The 22,985-nt window shown below is 41.6% G+C and overlaps 1 long non-coding RNA gene across 1 annotated transcript; it reads right to left on the reverse strand.

The window, feature by feature from the left end:
* Window positions 1–5,155: 5,155 nt before the first annotated feature.
* On the reverse strand, window positions 5,156–22,021 carry LOC145802109 (uncharacterized). Its single transcript, XR_014344447.1, has 3 exons — window positions 20,990–22,021; window positions 5,664–5,713; window positions 5,156–5,562 (listed from the first exon to the last, which is right to left on the reverse strand). It is a non-coding gene; the product is annotated as an uncharacterized LOC145802109 (long non-coding RNA).
* Between the last annotated feature and the right edge of the window lie 964 nt (window positions 22,022–22,985).

The raw sequence follows: 22,985 nt of genomic DNA on the forward strand, positions 1-22,985 counted from the left end.
AGACAGAGGAATGAGGGAGTTTAATACCATGATTGACCAACTAGAAATGATTGATTTACCAATGCTAGATAGGAAATTTACCTGGTGTAACTCACAAATTAGAGAGAAATGGAGCAGAATCGACAGATTTTTACTTAACCATGAGTGGCTACAAAATTTCAATTTCAAGTTATGGGGACTTCCTAGGACACTATCTGACCATTGTCCTATAATTTTGATGGAGGACGAAAGAGATTGGGGACCTAGACCCTTTAGGTTTCTGAATGCTTGGACTCTCCATCCTAAGTTTATTTCCTTAGTGGAGGAATCTTGGTCAGAATCCCAGGTGTTAGGTTGGGCTGGGTACAGATGTCTTAAGAAGCTTAAAGCCTTGAAACAAAAATTAAAAGTGTGGAATATTGAAGTGTTTGGGAAGATTGAATTTAAAATCAAAGCTGCTGAAGAGGAAGCACATGCTATTGAACTAATTGCTGAAGGAAGAGCACTCCTGGGGAATGAACAAGCTCGAAGAAGGGAACTAATGGGGGAAGTTTGGAGATTGAATAAAATGCTAGAATGGTCATGGTTACAAAAATCAAGAATGGATTGGGCCTTAAAAGGAGATAGGAACACAAGGTATTTTCACATAATGGCTTGTAACAGAAATAGCAGGAACTCTCTGTGTTCAGTGATGGTAAATGGTGTAAGGGTTGAGGAACCTATGGAGGTCAGACATGTGGTGATGACTCACTTTAGGAATCTCTTCTCTGAAACGTGGGTTGTTAGACCTCACTTAGCCGGGCAGTTCAAGAATATTGGTGGAAGTCATGCAGTGGATATGCTAGAAGCAGAGTTTACCGAGGAGGAAGTTAGGAATGCTATCAAGAGCTGTGAAGGCAATAAAGCTCCTGGGCCTGATGGCTTTAATTTGGCTTTCTTTAAGAAATGTTGGGGAATAGTTAAAGCTGAGGTAATGCTCTTCTTTAGAGAGTTCCATCAGAATGCCACATTGGTTTCTGGTTTAAATAGCTCTTTTATTGTTCTAATCCCAAAAGTGGACAGCCCATCACACTTGAGCGAATATAGGCCCATAAGTCTTATTGGCTCCTTGTATAAAATCCTAGCCAAAGTTTTGTCACACAGGATGAAACAAGTGATGCCACAGGTAATTAGTGAGGCCCAATCTGCGTTCCTGGGGGGCAGGAATATTCTTGATGGGGTCCTTATTGCAAACGAGATAGTGGATGGGTGGAGAAAATTTAATAGGAAAGGTTTGGTTTTGAAACTAGACTTTGAGAAGGCATATGATTCGGTAAATTGGGAATTCTTATTCAGTATGCTATCCAACTTTGGTTTTGGAATTAGATGGGTGAAATGGTTGAAAACCTGTGTTACATCCACAAAGGTGTCGGTCCTGGTAAATGGCTCTCCAACTGAGGAATTTTGTCCACAACGAGGTTTACGGCAAGGCGATCCACTGTCACCTCTTCTATTCAATATAGTGGCTGAGGGGTTGAATATTTTGTTTGAGAGAGCCAAGGAAATGGGTTTAATCCAAGGAGTTGCCATTGGTAATAATGGGGTAAGAGTTACGCATCTACAATTCGCCGATGATACAATCATATTTTGTGAAGCTGAGTGGGTGGAAGTGGTGACCATTAAAAGAATTCTCAGGTGCTTTGAAATTCTTTCGGGGCTGAAAATTAACTATCATAAGAGTGTGATTGCTGGCATTGGAGTAGAGGAGGGTCTGATGCAAAGTTTTGCAGCTAAATTAAATTGTGTTCACCAAAATTTACCTCTAAAGTACCTTGGGTTACCTCTAGGAGCTAAGCCTAGCAGGTTAAGCACTTGGAAGCCAGTTTTGGACAAATTTAAGAAAAAAGTACCCACATGGAAGAGAAGGTTGCTATCGTTTGCTGGGAGGCTGACTTTAATTAAATCCGTTATGAGCAATTTGCCTACTTATTATCTGTCATTGTTCAAAATACCTGAGGGGGTGGCAAAGGAAATTGACAAAATTCAAGCTAAGTTTCTTTGGGGGGGATCAGATTTAAGAAGGAAAGTTCACATGGTTAGTTGGGAGAATATTACCAAGAGCAAAACTTTGGGAGGTTTGGGAATCAGAAGAATCACTGATATGAACAAGTGCCTCCTATTGAAATGGTGGTGGAGGTTTGGGGTGGAAAATCACTCGCTATGGAAGGAAGTCATATGCTCAAAATATAACATGGGGGGTGGAAGATGGCTGCCAGATTTGGAAGGAAGAGGTAGAGTTTCAAAAATTTGGTCTGACATAGTTAATGCTATTACCTCTAAGCCTACATTACATAATTTCTATCTTGAAAACTCAGCAATTATTTTGGGGAATGGTAGGAGAGCACAATTCTGGAGGGATAAATGGGCAGGGGAGTTGTGTTTAAAGGATGAATTTCCCAGACTGTTCTCTCTTTCTACTGTCAAAGATGGAGTAGTGGCTGACTTCTATTCCAGTAGTGGAGGGATCCAGGACTGGATTTTCGAGTTTAGGAGACCTCTGTTGGCTTGGGAAGAGGAGGAGGTGAATAGGTTACATACCGTTCTCAGGAGTGCACCGGCTGTGAGGGTCATGTCGCCCGATATATGGATGTGGAGGGCTAATTCCTCTGGGATGTATACTGTTGCTTCAGGTTATAGAAAATGTGAATCATTATTGGGTCCTGATAGGAAAGTGACAAGGGAAGTTTGGAACAACTGTGCACCACCAAAAGTTAAGTTCTTTGGGTGGTTGGCTTGGTTAGGCAAGTTGAAAACATCCAGCTATCTCCAAAGAATTGGGATTTTAGATGTGGCGGCCAATGTTAGCTGCGCTTTCTGTCAAAACGAGGTGGAAACGGTCAACCATATCTTGCTTTTTTGCCCATTTGTCTGGCTACTGTGGTCTCAGATTTTGAAGTGGTGGGGTGTTCAGTGGGTGATGCCAAACTCAGTGGAAGGGCTATTGCAGTGGTGGTCATTTTGCAAGATGAAGAAGCTTGAGAAAGTGATGTGGAAGGCTGTGCCTATGGCTGTCCTTTGGTCCATTTGGAAGCATCGGAATGATTGCATCTTTAATGGTGCTCAACCAAATTTAGAAGATTTATGTGAGGTTGTCAAAGTAAGAATCGCCTCGTGGATAAAATCCTCCCCAGCCAAAGTGGAGTTCTCCATTAATGATATAGTTTTTAATTTGCAGCAGGTTCACTATTGTGTAAGGCAGGGGAGCTGGGCATAGGCTGTCTTGATGCAATCACTGGACAGTGGTTTTGAGGGTGAATGTTGCTGTCTGCTGTATGTTGCTGCCTTGATGCATCCACCAGGTTCATTATGTTGCTGTCTGATATATGTTGCTGTCTGTTTTGGTTGCTAATCTGGATGCTAATCTGCTAGAGTACAGAGGACAGTGGTTTTGGAGGACAGTGGGCTTAAGTGTGCCTCTGTTCAGTTGTTCATCTGCTAGTAATCAGGAGTGATGCATCAGAAATGGAATGCTGCTCTGTTTGGGTGCTGAGAAGTGATGTATTACCTAATGGCACTTGTCCTAAGGCAGCATACAATAGCTGTTGAATGACTCTAGTGTTGCTAAGAGCTTGCAGGTACTCTTGGATATAATTTGCTTGGTACAGTGCATAGATTCAGTGGAGTTTCTGGTGTGGTTGTCCTGTTGCTGGATGCATAAAGTCTGGTTGATGCTGTGGGAGAGTATATGTTTTGCTTGTACTGATGGTCTGGTCTGGCCGTGCTTACTGTGATGGGGTTGTTGAGGCATTCTGCTTGGTTTTCTGCAGTATGGTTTGGGTGTTTTGTCTCATTTCTGCGCTCACTCAATGGTTGATCTGCTGGTCTGCCTTGCTCAGTGGCCTGCACCAGTAGCTGGAGTGGATGTAATTTAACTGGCATGAAAGGTTCAGTGAGGTTGATGGAAGTTATTGTCATGCAAGGTTCATTGCTGGTGCATTACTGCTGTGAGGAATGGTCCATTACTGGCATGAAAGGTTCTATTTTGCTGGTATCTGTTTGGTGCTTGGAAGGGCTGACTGATCTGTCTGATTTAATTTTTCTGGTTTTTGCCTTTGTTTTGAGCGTTGGTTTCTCACCAACTAGGAGGTTGGAGCTTGTTATAGCTCCAAGCTCCTCTTTACTGATGTAAATTTTTTCCATCAATAAAGTCTTTTTTGCTGATCAAAAAAAAAAATAATCTAAAACTTTACCAGAGAGCAGTACAAGAACCTAAATGGTTAAAGGTTTGTGTTCAAGAAGAAATCATTTTAAAATAAAATAAAATAAAAAATTATTGGCAAAATAAAATAAATTTTTTCATAATGAGAAAACATTACCCTTAAACCAAACTATATTCTAAATCACACATTTATATTAACCATTTAATGAAAAAAATATTGTATAGATTTAACTAGAAGGCTGTGTTGAAGTTAATGCATTTGTCTTATGCATTTATCTTCGAGAGTATTCTATTTACACATTCACCTACTAAGTTATATTTATGTATTAGAGTTATGGTGTCAAGGTTCATTGGTCAAGTTCATGTATTAATCAAGAAGTAGAAGGATACATTAACTATTATGTGTATGGAAATTCTATATAAAGGGTCATGTAATTCCATTTGAAAGTAAGAAATAGAGAAGAATACAATTAAGCTATTAAGTTTTTTTTTCTCTGTTTAGAACTTTACTTTAGCAACTCAGATTTCCCCCCCCCCCCATCAAAGTGGTATCAGAGCTTATTCCAAGAGTCAGCAACAAAAAAAGACAACACGAATCTTTTGTGACAACAAGTTAGCTATTGCAATTTCGAAGAATCCATTGTTTCATAATCACACAAAGCATATCTCCATCAAATATCATTTCATTCTGGAGGCAATTGCAAATGGTGAAATTGAGAAGGAGTTTTGCAGAGCAAATGAACAAGTTGGAGATATCTTTACCAAGGCATTACCAATGGCAAAATTTTTCTATTTCAGGGAATTGCTTGGGATAAAGAAGAAAATGCATTAAGGGGGAGTGTTGAAGTTAATGAATTTGTCTTATGCATTCGTCTTCTAGAGTATTCTATTTACACATTCATGTACTAAGTTATATGGTGTCAAGGTTCATTGGTCAAGTTCATGTATTAATCAAGAAGTAGGAAGATAAATTAAATATTGTGTGTATGGAAATCCTATATAAAGGGTCATGTAATTCCATTTGAAAGTAAGAAATAGAGAAGAATACAATTAAGCTATCAAGTTTTTTTTTCTTTGTTTAGAGCTCTGCTTTAGCAACTCAGATTTCCCCCCATCAGGCTGTAATGAATTTAAAAAAAATAAAAATCTTCAAAATAAAAAAAACAAAAAGAAAATAAGCAACTACAAGGAAAAGGGAGAACTTGAAAAATTTGGGAGATGTTGGCAAAGTTGGGGTGCCAATTCTCCCTTAAAGCCTTCACTATCTTCTTTGGTTCATCATATGTCGGAAACTTTTTGAGGTGAAATGGAGTTTTCTCATTGAAATACACCTCTGTAGCATGAGAAATGTCACCTTTAATCCAAATCGTACCTCCGAAGCTTGCCTTCAAAAAACAAAACAACAACAATGGTGGATAGAGATAAAATTACTCATGGAACAATAATAATAATAATAATAATACATATCAATGTACATAAAACTCACCCGGTAAGTTTGCATGATTCTCGACTTTCGTTCAGTGGGTTTATTTAACCCTCACAGAATAAGAAATTAGGAAGCAATAGTTAGTTATGATTCTCAAATAGAAATGGAAGCCTAACTTGAAACCCTAGTTGTCTTAAGAGCAAGAGAGAGCTCTGTTTCCGAGAGAAGACGTAGGCTGTGAGAGAGAAAAAGCAAGTGTTTACCCTTTTTTTTTTTTTTTTTGAACAACCAAGCTTTCGATTAAACAGGCAAATTGGGTACACCAGAGGAAAGAAAAGAAACTAGAGGAGCAGGAGGGCATACAGCCCAAGTTACAGGTAAGGTCTTAGAAAAAAAAGCCTTAGCAACCCAGTGTACTGCTGCATTGTTGTGTCTGCTTGTCCAGGAAAAAGATAAAGAGTGTATGGAAACAAGACCTCGAATGTCCAGAATAATGGCACTATGCTCCCATGGTGGAACTGTTTCGGATACGCAGAGGGAGATCACCGATTTGTTGTCACTTTCGATTTCCACTAGTGAGAGATTGAGTGCTTTAGCCATGTGACACGCTAGACGCACTGAATGTGCCTCAGCTTGTGCTACAGACGAAGCCTTGCAAGTCTGAGCACAACCAGTATAGCGACCTCGGTCTTTTCCCATTTGATTATGGTATCCGGACTTAGGTTCCGTAGATTCTGTCATTGTAAAATGGTTGTTGTTGTCCTTTATTTTCTCATTTTGTAGTTATAGGATGTGTTGGGCAGGGTTGTTTCAGGTTGGTTGGGTTCGGAAACCAAGTGTTGCTGTCCAGTTTTTGGGTTGTTCGCTCGAGCGAGGACTTGGTCACTCGAGCAAGTGTTGTTCTTGTGTCTGGTGGATCGAGCTAGATTTTATTCGCTCGAGCGAGAGATTGCGTCTAGTAGAGGCCTGAGGGCAGTGTTTCTTCGCTCGAGCGAGATTTCCTTCGCTAGAGCGAGAATCCTGTCGCTCGAGCGTGCTCCTGGGTTGCAGACCTGAAGCATTGCATTATTGGCTCGAGCGAGATTTTCTTCGCTCGAGCGAGGGTTTCGTGTGTCTGGTCGCTCGAGCGACCAAGTGTTCGCTCGAGCGAGCCTGTCGGGTTTATATACGCAGCAGCGGTTTTTAAAACGTTTTTTCACATTCTTTTGATCCTAAAACCCTAGTTCCGAGTTCTCTCTCCCTCTACTCATCTTCTCTCTTAGGTTTCATCACCTTTTAGGGTGTTTCTACCCTAGTTGCTTTATTAAAAAGATAGAGTGAGTCGAGAGCTTCGTTTTAATCTGAGAGTTTGTAGTTTTGGAGCACTTGGGTTTTTGGGTCATCATCTCTGTCTTCTCCACTCGGGTTATTTTCTTCGAGGTAGGGATTTCCTACTCCACCTTATAAGTTTTGTTCTAAGCTTTGGTATTTTGATATGTTGGGGGTACTTTGGTAATTTTGGGAAAAACCTTAGTTGTATCAATAAATTAATTTGTATAATTAATTTAATGAAATTGGGGGATTTGGTTAAATTCATGAAATTGAGGAATTCATTGATTAAATGGTGTAGTTGGATAATTTAAATCACTCGCCTATTGAATTGTGGATATATTTATTTCCAGCCTAGAAATAACTGTTTTGGGCTATCGGTGGAGGATAGTCGTGTTTGTTGTAGACATTGCATGTGGATTAGGGAAAATTGAAACTAATCAATTTGTTTAAGTCATAAATTTAGACTATTGAATTAATACAGAAAATACATGTATTTATTGAGCATTGCATATCATATTGTTTGGGAGGAGATAGGGGATGTACTCCACGGTTTAGGGGAAGATAGGGGATGGACCTCTAAACCGGATTTTGTTTGGGAGGAGATAGGGGATGGACTCCATTAGCATCACTATTATGTGTGCTTATTATATTGAAGTGTTTTTACATGTTGTTGATACAGCACTAAAATGTGTATCAAATGGGAAGTATGAAGTGTTTTGATATGAGCCTGAGTCTCATCTGTGTTGTTGATATTGGAAGTAATGTGAATATGTTATATAGTTCACTATTGTAAATTTGGCCAGGTTCTGAGCCTTATTGATAATAATGGGAATTGAAACATGTCTTAGACGTTAGTGTCATGTGACTGTATTAAGTTATAATTGATTATCTTGGTTAACCATCTATTGAATGCTATAGCTTTTTTCAATGCTTATGTTTGGTTTACTATTTTTCTACTGGGCTGTGGCTCACCCTTTATGGGAACATCATTTTCAAGTTCAGGTGATAAGCTACCTCCAAGGACTTAGCTTGGAAGGATTTGGCTTTTGGATTTGAAGAAGACTATCTTTAGTTAAATGTTTCTATTTGTTAGTACATGTAAACATTCAAGCCTTGGGCTTTACCTGTATTGAGTTAGAACTCATATTTTTGTGTCTAAGTGTTGGCTTGGAAAGATGTTAACCCGTAGGGCATTTAATTTGATGTTACATGTAATACTTTTATTTATTAATACTCTGATGAATGAATTACTAAATTGTTTTCTTTAAATAATGCATGTCAATGATATATATATATTGGGTTTATTTTGAGGGCGTGACAACTTGGTATCAGAGCGTACCGGGTTTGAATACTTTGGGTACGTGGGAAGTGATTAGCATCACAATGGGTTCGTCTCGTTTCATAGAGACTTAGTGTAATGTTATATGCTTACATGATAACATGTTTACGTGACTATGTGGGTATGGAATGTAGTTCATAGGATGTTGATTGGACCCTTGAGTTTCTAGTAGTCTTGTTGGAAAGGCACTTGATCAATGCTGCTTTCAACCGGAACTATAGTAACGCTTTGGGACTATCATCATCCAGGAATGAAATTCGTAGGTGCTTATGTGATTATGTGCTTACGTGGAATGAATTATTGTTGTCCAATGCATTAGGATGCGAGTGTTTAGCTTCGGCACATTTATTAATGTGCTAACGTCTTTGTTTCCTTTATTAGGATGTCAGGACGAGGACGAGGACGCGGTAGCCGTGGTAGGCCGGGTAGGCAGGAGGTGCCTGTGCCAGAGGAGATTCCGGCAGTTCAGGAGGGAATTGGTCAGGCCAATGTGGCCGAGCCAGTAGGCCAGTAGGCTATGGGCGCTCTAGCCCGAGAGATAGCAGGGGCATTCAGGGAGTCAGTAGGCATTCTCAGAGCTGAGAATCAAGCTCGGGTTGTTGTTGCGGATGCAGGACCTTCCTTTCTGAAGAGGGAGTTCTTCCGGTCTAACCCGGATGAATTTGTGGGTGATCCTAAAGAGCCGCTTAAGGCAGATGAATGGCTCGAACAGACAACTGAGACGTTTGAGATGCTTGGCATCGAAGACGAGGGGTTGAAAGTAACCTTGGCATCTTTCCAGCTGAAGGGGGATGCGGGTCAGTGGTGGAAGTTCACTAAGGGTCGTATAGGAGGTACATGGGAGGCTTTTGTGAATGCTTTCCAGGAGAGGTTCTTATCTCCAGCAGTTAGGGAGAAGCTGAGAGACCAGTTCTGCCAGCTTAAGCAGTCGAGTTCTTCAGTGGCCGAGTTTGAGGCTGCATTTACTAGCTTGTCCAAGTTTGCACCTGAGTTGGTGGCATCTGAGGAACGCCGTTGTATCGAGTTTGAGAAGAAGTTGAGGCGTGGCCTCAAGCTAAGAGTTGGGGGAACTATGATTTGGGATTTTGGGCGTATGGTTGATGCAGCGGCCCACATGGAAATCATGATGCAGGAGGAGGAGGAAGGACAGAAGGGCTCCAAAAGGAGTCAGGATGGTCAGAGTGATGGTAGGAGACAGAAGGGTTTTAATCCTCAGCAGTCTCAAGGCCAATCAGGGGGCTTCATCGTCCCAGTCGGTGCAGCAATCTTATGCTTCTAGGGGTGAGCAGGTTGATCAGAGGTCGTCTGGGCACGTGTACGCTGTTACCGCGCAGGATCTTGTGCCGGCACCATCAGTTGTGAGAGGTACCTTCTTGTTTTGCAACTCGGTTGCTAGTGTTTTGATTGATACGGGTGCATCCCATTCCTTTGTGTCTGCTGCATTTGCATCTGTTTTGGAATTGGAGTTAGCACAGTTAGCATCCCCTATTTGTGTAGTGTCACCTCTTGGGGGTGAATTGATCTTGAAACAAGGTGTCAGGGGTTGTGATATAGAGGTCGCCAATCATAGACTTCCGTTTCCTTTTGTAGTTATGCCTATGAAGGGCTTTGATGTTATTTTGGGTATCGACTGGTTATCGTCATACTGGGCAGTTATTGATTGCTACCGCCAGAGGGTCACTTGTTGTACCGTGAGCGGGGAGTGTTTTCATTTTCTGGGGGACCGGGTTGGTAGTGTTTTGCCACCGGGGTATAATCTACAAGGGCGGAGTGAGCTTAGTGGCCTACTTGCTAGCTTTGAGAGTGGTGAGTGTAATGAGACCCAGACTGTGTTGCCAAGTGTGGTTTGTGAGTACTCGGACGTCTTTCCCGAGGACCTCGTTGGTTTGCCACCTCACAGAGAGATTGAGTTCTCTATTGACTTAGTGCCCGGCACGGCGCCGATTTCTATGGCACCTTATCGTTTTGCCCCAGCCGAGTTAGTTGAGTTGAAGATTCAGCTCCAGGAGTTACTAGACAAGGGCTATATCCGTCCTAGTGTTTCGCCGTGGGGAGCACCGGCCCTCTTTGTTAAAAAGAAAGGTGGTGCTTTGAGACTTTGTATAGATTACCGGAAATTGAATCGAGCTACGGTTAAGAATAAGTACCCTATGCCTTGTATAGATGATCTGTTCGATCAGTTGAAGGGTTCCCGTTGTTTCTTGAAGATAGACTTGAGATCGGGTTATCATCAGTTAAGAGTCAGGGAGGAGGATACTCCGAAGACGGCATTCCGTACGCGGTATGGCCACTATGAGTTTTTGGTGATGCCATTTGGGCTCACCAATGCACCGGCAGTTTTTATGGATTTGATGAACCGGATATTCCGGAAATTTTTAGATCATTTTGTAGTCGTCTTCGTGGACGACATCCTTATCTATTCACCTTCTGAGGAGAAGCACAAGGAACACTTGAGAGTGGTGCTTGAGTTACTTAGAGCCCATAAGCTTTATGCTAAGTTTGGGAAGTGTGAGTTCTGGCTAGAAGAGGTCAAGTTCTTAGGCCATGTAGTTTCTGGGGAAGGAGTGTCTGTTGATACATCCAAGACTGAGGCAGTGCAAGATTGGGCACAGCCTAAGAGTGTGTTTGAGATCCGCAGTTTTCTGGGGTTAGCTGGGTATTATCGCCGGTTTGTGAAGGATTTCTCCAGGTTAGCTTCACCTTTGACTAGATTGACTCGGAAGGGAGTCAAGTTTGTATGGAGTGAGATTTGTGAAAAGTCGTTCCAGGAGTTGAAAGTTAGACTGACCACCGCTCCAGTCTTGATTATTCCGAAGAGAGGGTTGGGTTATGCAGTCTATTGTGATGCCTCACAAGAGGGTCTAGGTTGTGTGTTGATGCAAGAAGGGAAAGTAGTTGCCTATGGCTCACGTCAGTTGAAAATTCACGAGAAGAATTACCCTACGCAGATTTAGAGTTAGCAGCTGTGATATTTGCCTTGAAAATTTGGAGGCATTATCTTTATGGTGAGAGGTTTGAGGTATTCTCAGATCATAAGAGTCTGAAATATCTGTTTACACAGAAAGACTTGAACTTGAGGCAGAGGATGTGGATGGAGTTTATTGAGGATTATGACTTCGAGTTGCATTATCATCCGGGGAAGGCCAATGTGGTGGCCGATGCCCTTAGCAGGAAATTTGTTGGTGACATAGCTAGTATAGCCATCCGGGAATGAGAGATGTTAGGTGCACTTGGGGAGTTTGATTTACTTCTGGGCGAATCCGTTGAGGCTGCGGCCTTGTTTTCTATTGTTGTACAGCCTACACTTGTGACTCGAGTGTTAGAGGCTCAGAGGGGTGACCTTGAGGTAAAATCCCTCCGTGAGAAGATTTCCGGTGGGAAGGTTGAGAAGGGTTTGACAGTGTATCCCGACCTGAGTGTGAGATACCGGGACCGTCTGTTTGTGCCGGAGTCTTGTCGACAGAAGGTACTCCGAGAGTTTCATCATTCACGCCTTGCGGTGCATCCGGGAGGCACTAAGATGTATCGGGATTTGGGTCGCCAGTTTTGGTGGCGGGGTATGAAGAGAGAGGTAGCAGCTTTCGTGTCTAAGTGCCTTACTTGTCAGCATGTGAAGGCCGAGCATCAGAGGCCAGCGGGTTTGTTACAACCCTTGCCTATTGCCGAGTGGAAGTGGGAGCATGTCACTATGGACTTCGTTGTAGGTCTTCCGAGGACTCAGCGGGGTAGTGATGCTGTTTGGGTGGTTGTAGACCGGTTGACTTAGTCGGCGCACTTTATTCCTATGCGTGTTAGAGATTCAGTCGATCATCTGGCCGACTTATATATTCGGGACATAGTGAGGTTGCACGGGGTTCCAATGACGATCGTCTCAGATAGAGATCCTCGTTTTACGGCCAGGTTGTGGCAAAGTTTGCAGAGTGCTTTAGGCACTAAGTTGACCTTTAGCACGGCTTATCATCCTCAGACTGACGGGCAGTCCGAGCGTACTATTCAGATTCTTGAGGATATGCTTCGGGGTTGTGTTCTAGACTTTAGTGGGTCGTGGGAGAGGCATTTGCCGTTGGTGGAGTTTGCCTACAACAACAGTTTCCAGTCTAGTATCGGTATGGCACCGTTTGAGGCCTTGTATGGCCGACCGTGTAGATCTCCTGTTTGTTGGGCCGAGGTGGGTGATGCACCTCTGTTGGGCCCGGAGTTGGTGAGGGAAACGACGGAGAAAGTTGAGCTGATCCGTAAGAGGCTTGTTACAGCACAGAGTCGTCAGAAATCTTATGCCGACCGTAGGAGGAGACCTTTGGTGTTTGACATGGGTGATCATGTCTTTCTGAAGATATCACCTAGATGGGGATTGATGAGGTTTGGGAAGAGCGGGAAGTTGTCCCCTCGGTTCATTGGTCCTTTTGAGATCCTTAAGAGAATTGGTGAGGCTATTTATCGTTTAGCTTTACCACCGCAGTTGTCTGGAGTACATGACGTGTTTCATGTGAGTATGCTTCGGAAGTATGAGCCGGATCCATCCCATGTGTTGGATTGGACCGATTTAGTGGTTGACGACGATGTCTCGTATGAGGAGAGACCGGTTCGGGTCTTGGATAGGCGGGACCAAGTTTTGCGAGGCAAAACCATCCCTTTGGTGAAAGTTCTGTGGAAGCATCACGGAGTGGAGGAAGCCACTTGGGAACGTGAATTGGAAGTCCGTGAGAAATATCCGGACTTGTTTGTTGATGTGTAATCATGTGTCGAAATTTTGTAATTTTAATGAACTTTAAGAACATTGTATATATGTTTTGAGTTGTAAAACATTGTAAATGCTTTGGTTTAATGGAAGTACATGGAAACTTGCCTCGTTATGGAAGTTTATGGTAACATTGCATATGTTGAATATATATTGTTGAATTAGAGTTCTATCATGAAATTGAATATGATATTGAGAACTGTAAAAAAAAAAAAATGCATAATACTAATGCAGGTTGAAATATATGTTGTTTTATATATATTATGAGATGCCTCTTGATAAGAGATGATAGGACCGGTATTGGGTCAAGTTGTTCATTGTTATGATGTTATGTTGTTAAAAAAAAAAAAAAAAAAAACTTATGCTTAATTTCGGGGACGAAATTCTTTTAAGGGGGGGAGGTTATAGCGACCTCGGTCTTTTCCCATTTGATTATGGTATCCGGACTTAGGTTCCGTAGATTCTGTCATTGTAAAATGGTTGTTGTTGTCCTTTATTTTCTCATTTTGGAGTTATAGGATGTGTTGGGCAGGGTTGTTTCAGGTTGGTTGGGTTCGGAAACCAAGTGTTGCTGTCCAGTTTTTGGTTGTTCGCTCGAGCGAGGACTTGGTCGCTTGAGCAAGGGTTGTTCTTGTGTGTGGTGGATCGAGCCAGATTTTATTCGCTCGAGCGAGAGATTGCGTCAGGTATAGGCCTGAGGGCAGATTTTCTTCGCTCGAGCGAGGGTTTCATGTGTCTGGTCGCTCGAGCGACCAAGTGTTCGCTCGAGCAAGCCTGTCGGGTTTATATACGCAGCAGCGGTTTTTAACACGTTTTTTCACATTCTTTTGATCCTAAAACCCTAGTTCCGAGTTCTCTCTCCCTCTACTCATCTTCTCTCTTAGGTTTCATCACCTTTTAGGGTGTTTCTACCCTAGTTGCTTTATTAAAAAGATAGAGTGAGTCGAGAGCTTCGTTTTAATCTGAGAGTTTGTAGTTTTGGAGCACTTGGGTTTTTGGGTCATCATCTCTGTCTTCTCCACTCGGGTTATTTTCTTCGAGGTAGGGATTTCCTACTCCACCTTATAAGTTTTGTTCTAAGTTTTGGTATTTTTATATGTTGGGGGTACTTTGGTAATTTTGGGAAAAACCTTAGTTGTATCAATAAATTAATTTGTATAATTAATTTAATGAAATTGGGGAATTTGGTTAAATTCATGAAATTGAGGAATTCATTGATTAAATGGTGTAGTTGGATAATTTAAATCACTCGCCTATTGAATTGTTGATATATTTATTTCCAGCCTAGAAATAACTGTTTTGGGCTATCGGTGGAGGATAGTCGTGTTTGTTGTAGACATTGCATGTGGATTAGGGAAAATTGAAACTAATCAATTTGTTTAAGTCATAAATTTAGACTATTGAATTGATACAGAAAATACATGTATTGATTGAGCATTGCATATGCATATTGTTTGGGAGGAGATAGGGGATGTACTCCACGGTTTAGGGGAAGATAGGGGATGGACCTCTAAACCGGATTTTGTTTGGGAGGAGATAGGGGATGGACTCCATTAGCATCACTATTATGTGTGCTTATTATATTGAAGTGTTTTTACATGTTGTTGATACAGCACTAAAATGTGTATCAAATGGGAAGTATGAAGTGTTTTGATATGAGCCTGAGTCTCATCTGTGTTGTTGATATTGGAAGTAATGTGAATATGTTATATAGTTCACTGTTGTAAATTTGGCCAGGTTCTGAGCCTTATTGATAATAATGGGAATTGAAACATGTCTTAGACGTTAGTGTCATGTGACTGTATTAAGTTATAATTGATTATCTTGGTTAACCATCTATTGAATGCTATAGCTTTATTCAATGCTTATGTTTGGTTTAGTATTTTTCTACTGGGCTATGGCTCACCCTTTATGGGAACATCATTTTCAGGTTCAGGTGATAAGCTACCTCCAAGGACTTAGCTTGGAAGGATTTGACTTTTGGATTTGAAGAAGACTATCTTTAGTTAAATGTTTCTATTTGTTAGTACATGTAAGCATTCAAGCCTTGGGCTTTACCTGTATTGAGTTAGAACTCATATTTTTGTGTCCAAGTGTTGGCTTGGAAAGATGTTAGCCCGTAGGGCATTTAATTTGATGTTACATGTAATGCTTTTATTTATTAATACTCTGATGAATGAATTAATAAATTGTTTTCTTTAAATAATGCATGTCAATGATATATATATATTGGGTTTATTTTGAGGGCGTGACAACCAGTCAGAAGGTTTCCCTTTGAATCTCGAAGGATTACAGCCAAGGCAGCTAATGAGGAAGACTGACAGAAAGCTGCATCACAATTGAATTTGATGCTAGTGTGGGAAGGTGGCTGCCAACCTAAATGGGAATTACGGTTGGGGACGTTAGTGGCCTGATTGTGAGGGTTGAAAGAGCCAATTAGAGCGTCATGTTCTTGCCAGAAGTGAGTGATCTTTTGCAATGTAACATGAGGGTCCACCACTTGATGATTAAAAACAAAATCATTTCTAGATTTCCATATGAACCAAGCAATAGTGGCAGCTGAGCTGATGATGCGTTTGGATTCAGTCTTTGAATTTCCTCCGTTCAGAAGGTCATTGGTCCACCTGGTCACATTTGTAATCGAGCCGGGATTCATTCGCATATTTAGAGAGCTACCGAACCAAACAGCTTTTGTCCATGGGCAATCGAACAGGAGATGCTCCACAGATTCATCGTCTTTCCTGCAAATAGGACATTCACCCGAAGCTGCACATTTACGTCGAAACAGACCCAGCTTTGTTGCCAACAAATTATGACAGACTCTCCACCAAAAGTGACGAATTTTGGAAGGGATATCAAGAGCCCAAATTGAGTTCCAAAAATCTACACCAAGGATGAGAGATCTGGAGGGCTTAGAAGGGCCATTGGAGTTGTGGCATATCTGCTTTGCTAAGGCATAGCCGGACTTAACTGAGTAAACTCCTGATGGATTGTGGTGCCAAATGAAAAGATCATCTCTGTGAACTGCTGCAATGGGGATGGTAAGGACAGCCTCTAAATCTTCTGCCGAAAGCCATTCTTTGAGAAGATCATGTTTCCATATTTTGCGATTGGGGTCAATAGCTTCAGCCACTATTTGGATAGTACAGTGAGGTGGTTTATGAGAAGCAATTTTGAAATCTTTTGTAGAGGGTACCCACTTGTCCTTCCAAAAGTGTGCAAGGTTGCCATTTTGAATTTGCCATTGGAGTCCCGTTTGGAGGAGTGCCCTGCCCTTGAGTAGGCTAGACCAAGCCCAAGATGATCTCGTGCCTCTGGATGCTTGCAAGAAATTAGAATGTGGAAAGTAGAGGCCTTTATACACACGAACCCAGAAGGAGTTGGGATTCATGAAGAGGCGCCAACTTTGCTTAACGAGTAAGGCTTGATTAAACGCTTTGAAATTGCGGAAGCCCATCCCTCCTTGATGTTTGGGGACTGTCATATGATCCCAACTGGTCCAAAAGATGCCCTTGTTGTCCGAATCCCCTTTCCACCAATAGTTCTGAACGAGAGAGTTTAGCTTAGAACAAAAAGAGTGTGGCATTTCAAAGCAAGACATGGCATAGGAGGGTAAAGCCTAAACGACGGCTTTGATAGGAGTTTCCTTACCAGCCGGAGATAAAAGTTTAGATTTCCAACCTTGCATTTTGCACAACGCTTTTTCAATCAAGCTCCCAAAAGTGTCAGCTTTAGATCTGCCCCAAGAAGAAGGTAGGCCCAGGTATTTAGCTTGAAGATTGGCTTGTGGAACACCCAAAGAAGAGCAGATGGAACTTCGAGTAATTGCAGATGCATTGGAAGAGAACAACACTCCGGATTTGTCAAAATTAATGAGTTGTCTAGAAGCTTCACTGTACAGTTGCAAGGTGTCCATGATATGATGGCATTCATTCTGATTGGCCCTGAGGAAGAGAATAGCATCATCATCAAAGAAAACGTGAGAGATGACGGGACAGGTTCTTTGCATTTCCAGCCATAAGATCCCTTGAGAATAGAGAGCCCGAGTTATAAGGTTGGAAAACACATCAGCCACCATAAGAAAGAGATAAGATGAGAGTGGGTCGCCTTGGCGGAGGCCACAAGAGGGGTTGATGGAAGTACGCTTAGCTCCATTAATGTAGATTGAAAACCTCACTGTTGTGACACATTCCACGACTAAGTTCACCCAATGCCCATGGAAACCCATTTTTAGCATCACAGCTTGCAAAAAATCCCATTGGATTCTATCATAGACCTTGTTGAAATCCAGCTTAAGGGCCATGTCCGCATGGTTGCCAGTTTTCTTCTGCTTCAAATAGTGGAAGGCCTCATGGGCGATAAGAATGCTGTCTTGAATAAGTCTACCGGGGACAAAGGCTGCTTGTTGAGGGGATATGAGATGCTTCAGGATTTTTTTTCAATCTGTTTTCCATGACTTTGGTAATGATTTTCATACTGAAGTTGCAGAGGCTGATGGGGCGAAATTGAGTGAGACTAGTAGGGGCGGCCACCTTGGGAATTAAGATCAGATTTGTATGATTAAGGTCTCTTAAAAGGGACCCATTTGTGAAGAAAAGTTTGTCTGTTGCACACATCTCTGGACCCATGATATCCCAATGTTTCTGATAAAATAGCCCAGGGAAACCATCGGGTCCTGGGGCCTTTAGAGATCTTAGCTGAAAAATAGCACATTTAATCTCATCATCCGTGACTATCCTCAGAAGAGCATCATTCATTTCTGAAGAAACCATATGGTTGACCACTGAAAGTGCCTCCTCAAAGTGTCTAGGAGCCTTAGCTTGGAATAAAGTGGAGAAATAACTATGGAGATGGTGGTTAATCTCATGATCCGTCTCTAGCCAGACTCCACTTCCATTCTGGATTTTGACCAATTGATTCCTCTGTCAACGTTGGGCCACTGTTGCATGAAAAAAGGCCGAATTCCGATCACCATAACTGAGCCAGTTAATTTGGGAACGCTGGTGTTGGTACATCTCTTCATGAAGTAAAGTAGCCTCTATCTCTTCTTGGAGTAGACGAATCTGAGATCCATTCTCCAGCGAGTAGGGGAGAGTCTGATAGTGAAGTAGTTGGGCTCGTAAGTCACTCAACTTGAGCCTATTATTACCAAAGGCTTCTCAACTCCAGATTGTAAGGCCCCATTTACAGGATGCTAGTTTCTGTGTAAGCTGATGCATAGGAGAGCATGAATGTTGTTTCCGCCAATTAAACGTAATGATCTCAGCACAGTCTGGTTTTGTTGTCCACATGGATTCGAATTTAAATTGGTGGAGGACCTTTTTTGGTGGGATTGTGCAATTAAGGAGTACCGGGCAGTGATCTGATCCCACAAAAGCTTCATGGTGGAGTTGGGCAAAGGGGAACAAAAGGCGCCAGTCGACTGTTGCAAAGGCTTTATCCAATCTTTCCCTCAAGTGACACTCCCCTTTTTTATTATTAGTCCATGTATACGAGGCCCTTTTAAATTCGAGGTCCATGAATTCACAATCTGCTAAGAGATCCTGGAATTGCTCCATTTTGAACTTGTTACAAGCTACTGAACCTTGTTTTTCCCACGACATGCCCACTTCATTAAGGTCACCAATGCAGAGCCAAGGGTATTTGTTCTCTACCGCAATCTTTTTAAGATATTTCCAAAAGGCTTGGCTATCTGGCCATCTAGGAGGAGCATACACAAAGGTTGCAAGCCAATCTTCAGAATTTGCCCCTTTGGAGATGATGCATCTAAAGATGTTGGGAGATTTATGGCGAACTTGAAGAGTAACCTCGTCTGACCACCAGAGAGCTAAACCACTGGATAAACCAACAGGATCAACATAGCAATGATTTGGAAAGTGAAGCTTCCGTCGGATACCTTCCAACTTAGAACGCTTACTTTTTGTTTCCATAAGGAAAATTATTGTAGGGCGATGGGTATTACATAACCCTCGGAGGATCTGGAATGTCAGGGGTCGCCCAATCCCCTGACAATTCCAGCTCAGAATCAACATGGCTTGTGTGGCTATTTAGGGCCAGCCACCACTGCTTAAGCGAAGGAATCCGAAACTGGGAAAGTGCTAGGGACTTAGGATTCACAAAAATCATAATCATATATAAATGGACTGACCTCAATGGGTACCAGAGAGTGCCCTTCGCCTCTGCCTTCCTCATTTTGAACATTAATGTCCACCAGCTCGTTTGCTCCATAAGCCAATTCTGGAGTTGCCAAGGAAGCCCGGACCTGCCTCCTAACCAGTTTCCTGCCTGGGGTGCTAATTGGGCATCTTGGGTGTCCCCTCTGTGAAGAAGTGGAGGAGTGTAGAGTTGGTAGGTGCCTCGATGGCTTGGTCTCTGTAATTTTGGGGAGCTTTAGGGGAAGGTTTAAAGAGAGGTCATCAGCAGTGGCTTTTCTCTTTAGAGAGAGAGTATTGATGGCTTTGGAGAGACATAAGTCCAGAGCATAGGAGGGGCCCAAGGGTGGGGAAATTGGGCCAGGAGATTGTAGTATTGTGATTGCATCAGTAAGGCCCAAATCCGTAGCAGGGACATTAGGTTCAACCTCTTTTGGGTTGTTGGGTGTACTAGGACTATCGAGCGGCTCAGTCACGAAATATTTGGGCTTAGTGTTTTCATCTGGCAAAAGGCCTGCTCCTGTGGTTGGGCCAAAAGACTGAAGGGAAGGTTTAGGAGTGAAAATGGGCTTAATGAGAGACTGACTAGAAGTGGCCTCTATCCGAGTAGGAGTAGAAGCAGATGCTACCTCTGGTTGGGGGCCACGTGGTTGAGAATTACTCATGCCACATGTTGCAATCTGAGAAGGAGCAGGAGTGTGTGCGCACGACTCTGGGAGTGGAGGAGGACTGTACTGAGGAGGTTCAGCCGTAGTACTGTGGATTGGTACCCCCAAGCCATGCGTCACCATGGAGGTCGTCGGTGAGTTGCCGTTGTTTGGCCGTTGGCTATTGTCTGACGAGACACCTGCTAGTTTTGCAAAATTCACTAGAGGAACAGTAGTTCTGGGCACCCCATTGCGAAGGTCAGGCCCACACCCTGATTTGCTGCCAACTTCTTGAGAAACAAACTTGCAGCTCTTGTTCTTGTGACCAATACGCCCACAGTCATAGCAAAAATCTGACAATTTCTCATATTTGAAGGTAATCCAGACCCCATTACTGCCAGGGGAACGTTTGAGCCACAAACCTTGAGGAAAAGGATGTTGGGTGTTGATTTCCACTCTAATACGTAAAAAACTGCGGTGGAGCAGGAGGCCGTCCTGAGGGGCTTCCACGCTAATGACTTTTCCGAGCCGATTACCAATAATATTTCCATTCTGTTTGGTCATATTCTGGATAGGTAGCCCATGTGCTTGAACCCAGAAAGGGCACCAGGTGAAATCCACTTCTTCAAAGGTTTGATTGGGAGAGAGGGTTTGAAGGACCAAGAGAGAGCCCATAATCGACCATGGACGGTCTCTGAGGATGCGGTTACAATCTTCTTCCTCTGAAAACTGAAAGAGGAAGGTATTCACATTCCAAGGTGAGATGGATAGCTCGCCTCTGACTCGCCAAGCCTCTTTGAGAGGAAAAAGAGAAAAGAGAGGAGCGAGGGTGTCAGCTCATTCAGGGGGTCTTTGTGCGAATTAAACATTTTTCTAAGAATAAAATAAAACAAGGTGAGAAAGAACTGGTTGTTATTGATGTGAGTTTCTAATCAATTTTTCATTTTTATATTTGAATGTTATGTTTAGTTTGAGTTTTTAAATTATGATTTGAAATCAATTTCAAAATATAGTTTGAAAACATGAAACTTACTCCAATTTATTAGTAACCCAAATAAACTTTAAAAAGTTGTTTATTTAAACAGAGCATTGATTCCACTAAAAAATCCTCAATTTTGCCAACAGCCCCACTCAAAAACTTCATGGTAAAACAATCCAATTCCAACCCCAAAATCATGAAATTGAACAAAGAATCATACCTGAAAGAAGTCAGCGAACCCTAACATACAAATCAAAATATCATGAAAATGTACCTGAAAGAAGTCAAAGAAATTGAACATTAACATGCAAACATTTATGTAAACATAGCTATTGCTGAAGAGAATGTGTTCATACTCAATACTCAAAGGGAGAAAGTGAGAGAAACCTGGTGGTCGTGTTGGTTGAACAGCGGTACATGGATGATGTGGTTGGATGAGAGCACACAAACAGAGAAATTGAGAGAAGTATTGGATGAGAGCACACAAACACAAAAGTTGGGAATCCAACTGCAAAAGATGTTGTAAACCACAATAACAAAAGATGAGAGCACACAATAACATATCATCAAAAAAATTCTGCTAATATAATTTTGCTCAAAAAAATTCTACTCATATAAACAGTTTATATAACCACAACCAACTGCAAAAGACACTGTAAACCACAATAACAAAAGATAAGAGCACATAATAATAGATCATCAAAAAAATTATGCTTATATAATTTTGCGCAAAAAAAAAAATCTACTCATATAAACAATTTTTATAACCACAACCAACTACAAAAGATGCTGTAAACCACAATAACAAAAGATGAGAGCACACAATAACAGAGGAGAGAACACAGAAGATGTTGTAAACCACAACCATCTTCCTCAAACACTCAATGATGATAATTGCAAAGGTGCCGGGCAATTAGGCTTTTCTTATGCTATGTTTGGATCTTGATAATTGCAATAGAGTACTGAGCACAAAGATTGGCAGTCAGGAAATTTTTTCTGGGTAATTTAGCAGTCAGGAAATTACCTATGCAAACAGATTGGTTAAGAATTGTCACAAATTTTACTCAACAACACTATTACAGTGAGCAAGAAATTGGGTACCGGCACACATTGTGTGTATAAACAGATTGAGAGGCAGAAATCGAACCTTGTGAGTGTGAGTTCGAAGGGAAGGTGGGTGTCGATGCTGAATTGGGTTTTTGCTCTTTGTTGGTCTTCATCTTCAATGGTGGCAATAGACTGATGATGATGATGATGAGCAGCGGCAATGCAATTGAATTTTGTAAAAAATAAAAATTGGTCTACTGGAATGCAATCAAGAAATTAATTAAAAGAAGTAATAAATAGATTCTATTTATTGGTGTTGGCACACACTAAACTGATCTACGAAAGAGAAAGGAAATCGAACCTTGTGAAGAATCACTGTCATTAGGGAAAAAATCAAAACCTCAAATCCATTGAGAGAGAAGGGGAATTGCAGCAAGGGAAACACAAAATCAGATACAGCCACAAAAACGAAAACAGAGAGAGAATGGGAGAGGTAGAAATTGAACCTTGCGAGTGCGAGTGCGAGTTCGAAGGGAGGGTGGGTGTCGATGTTGGTGGCAATGATGAGTAGTGGTAGTTTCTGTAGAACACAATTTCTCTATACTACAACACCTTGAAGAAGATTATGGGTGATGAGAGAGATCCACCATAGAGGGAGTTAAAGAGAGAACATGAGAGATAACGTGTAGAGAGGGAGTTGAATAGAGGTGTTTGGGAAGACGTGGGAGAGAGAGAAGAGAGTGTTTGGGCAGGAATCAAAGTATCATTTGAATCATTGATATTTATTAGAATTCATCTGAGCTTTTGAAATATCTCTGATACATCGTATACATTTTCAAAAAATTATATAGATGTTAAGGATTAATTGGGATACAAATATTTGAAAATAATTTCCTAAATAAATCTCCATTAATTAATGTATCAACTAACACACACAAGACATACATGGGAGTTCCACAACTTAAAATGGTCCTGCCTAATATTGTATCTAGTGGTGTGTTAATGGGTACACTAATTAGTATTTTACCATTTAATATGGTCCTACCTAATATTGTATTTAATTAGTGTGTTAATTGATATGTTAATTAGTGTTTACAGATATTTATAATACCTAAGTATTTATAAGCTAATTTTAAAAATTAAAAAAAAAAGTTATTATTAATTAATAA

Source organism: Camellia sinensis, chromosome 11 (assembly GCF_055761805.1).
Source record: "Camellia sinensis isolate YWXY chromosome 11, ASM5576180v1, whole genome shotgun sequence".
Lineage (NCBI taxonomy): Eukaryota > Viridiplantae > Streptophyta > Magnoliopsida > Ericales > Theaceae > Camellia > Camellia sinensis.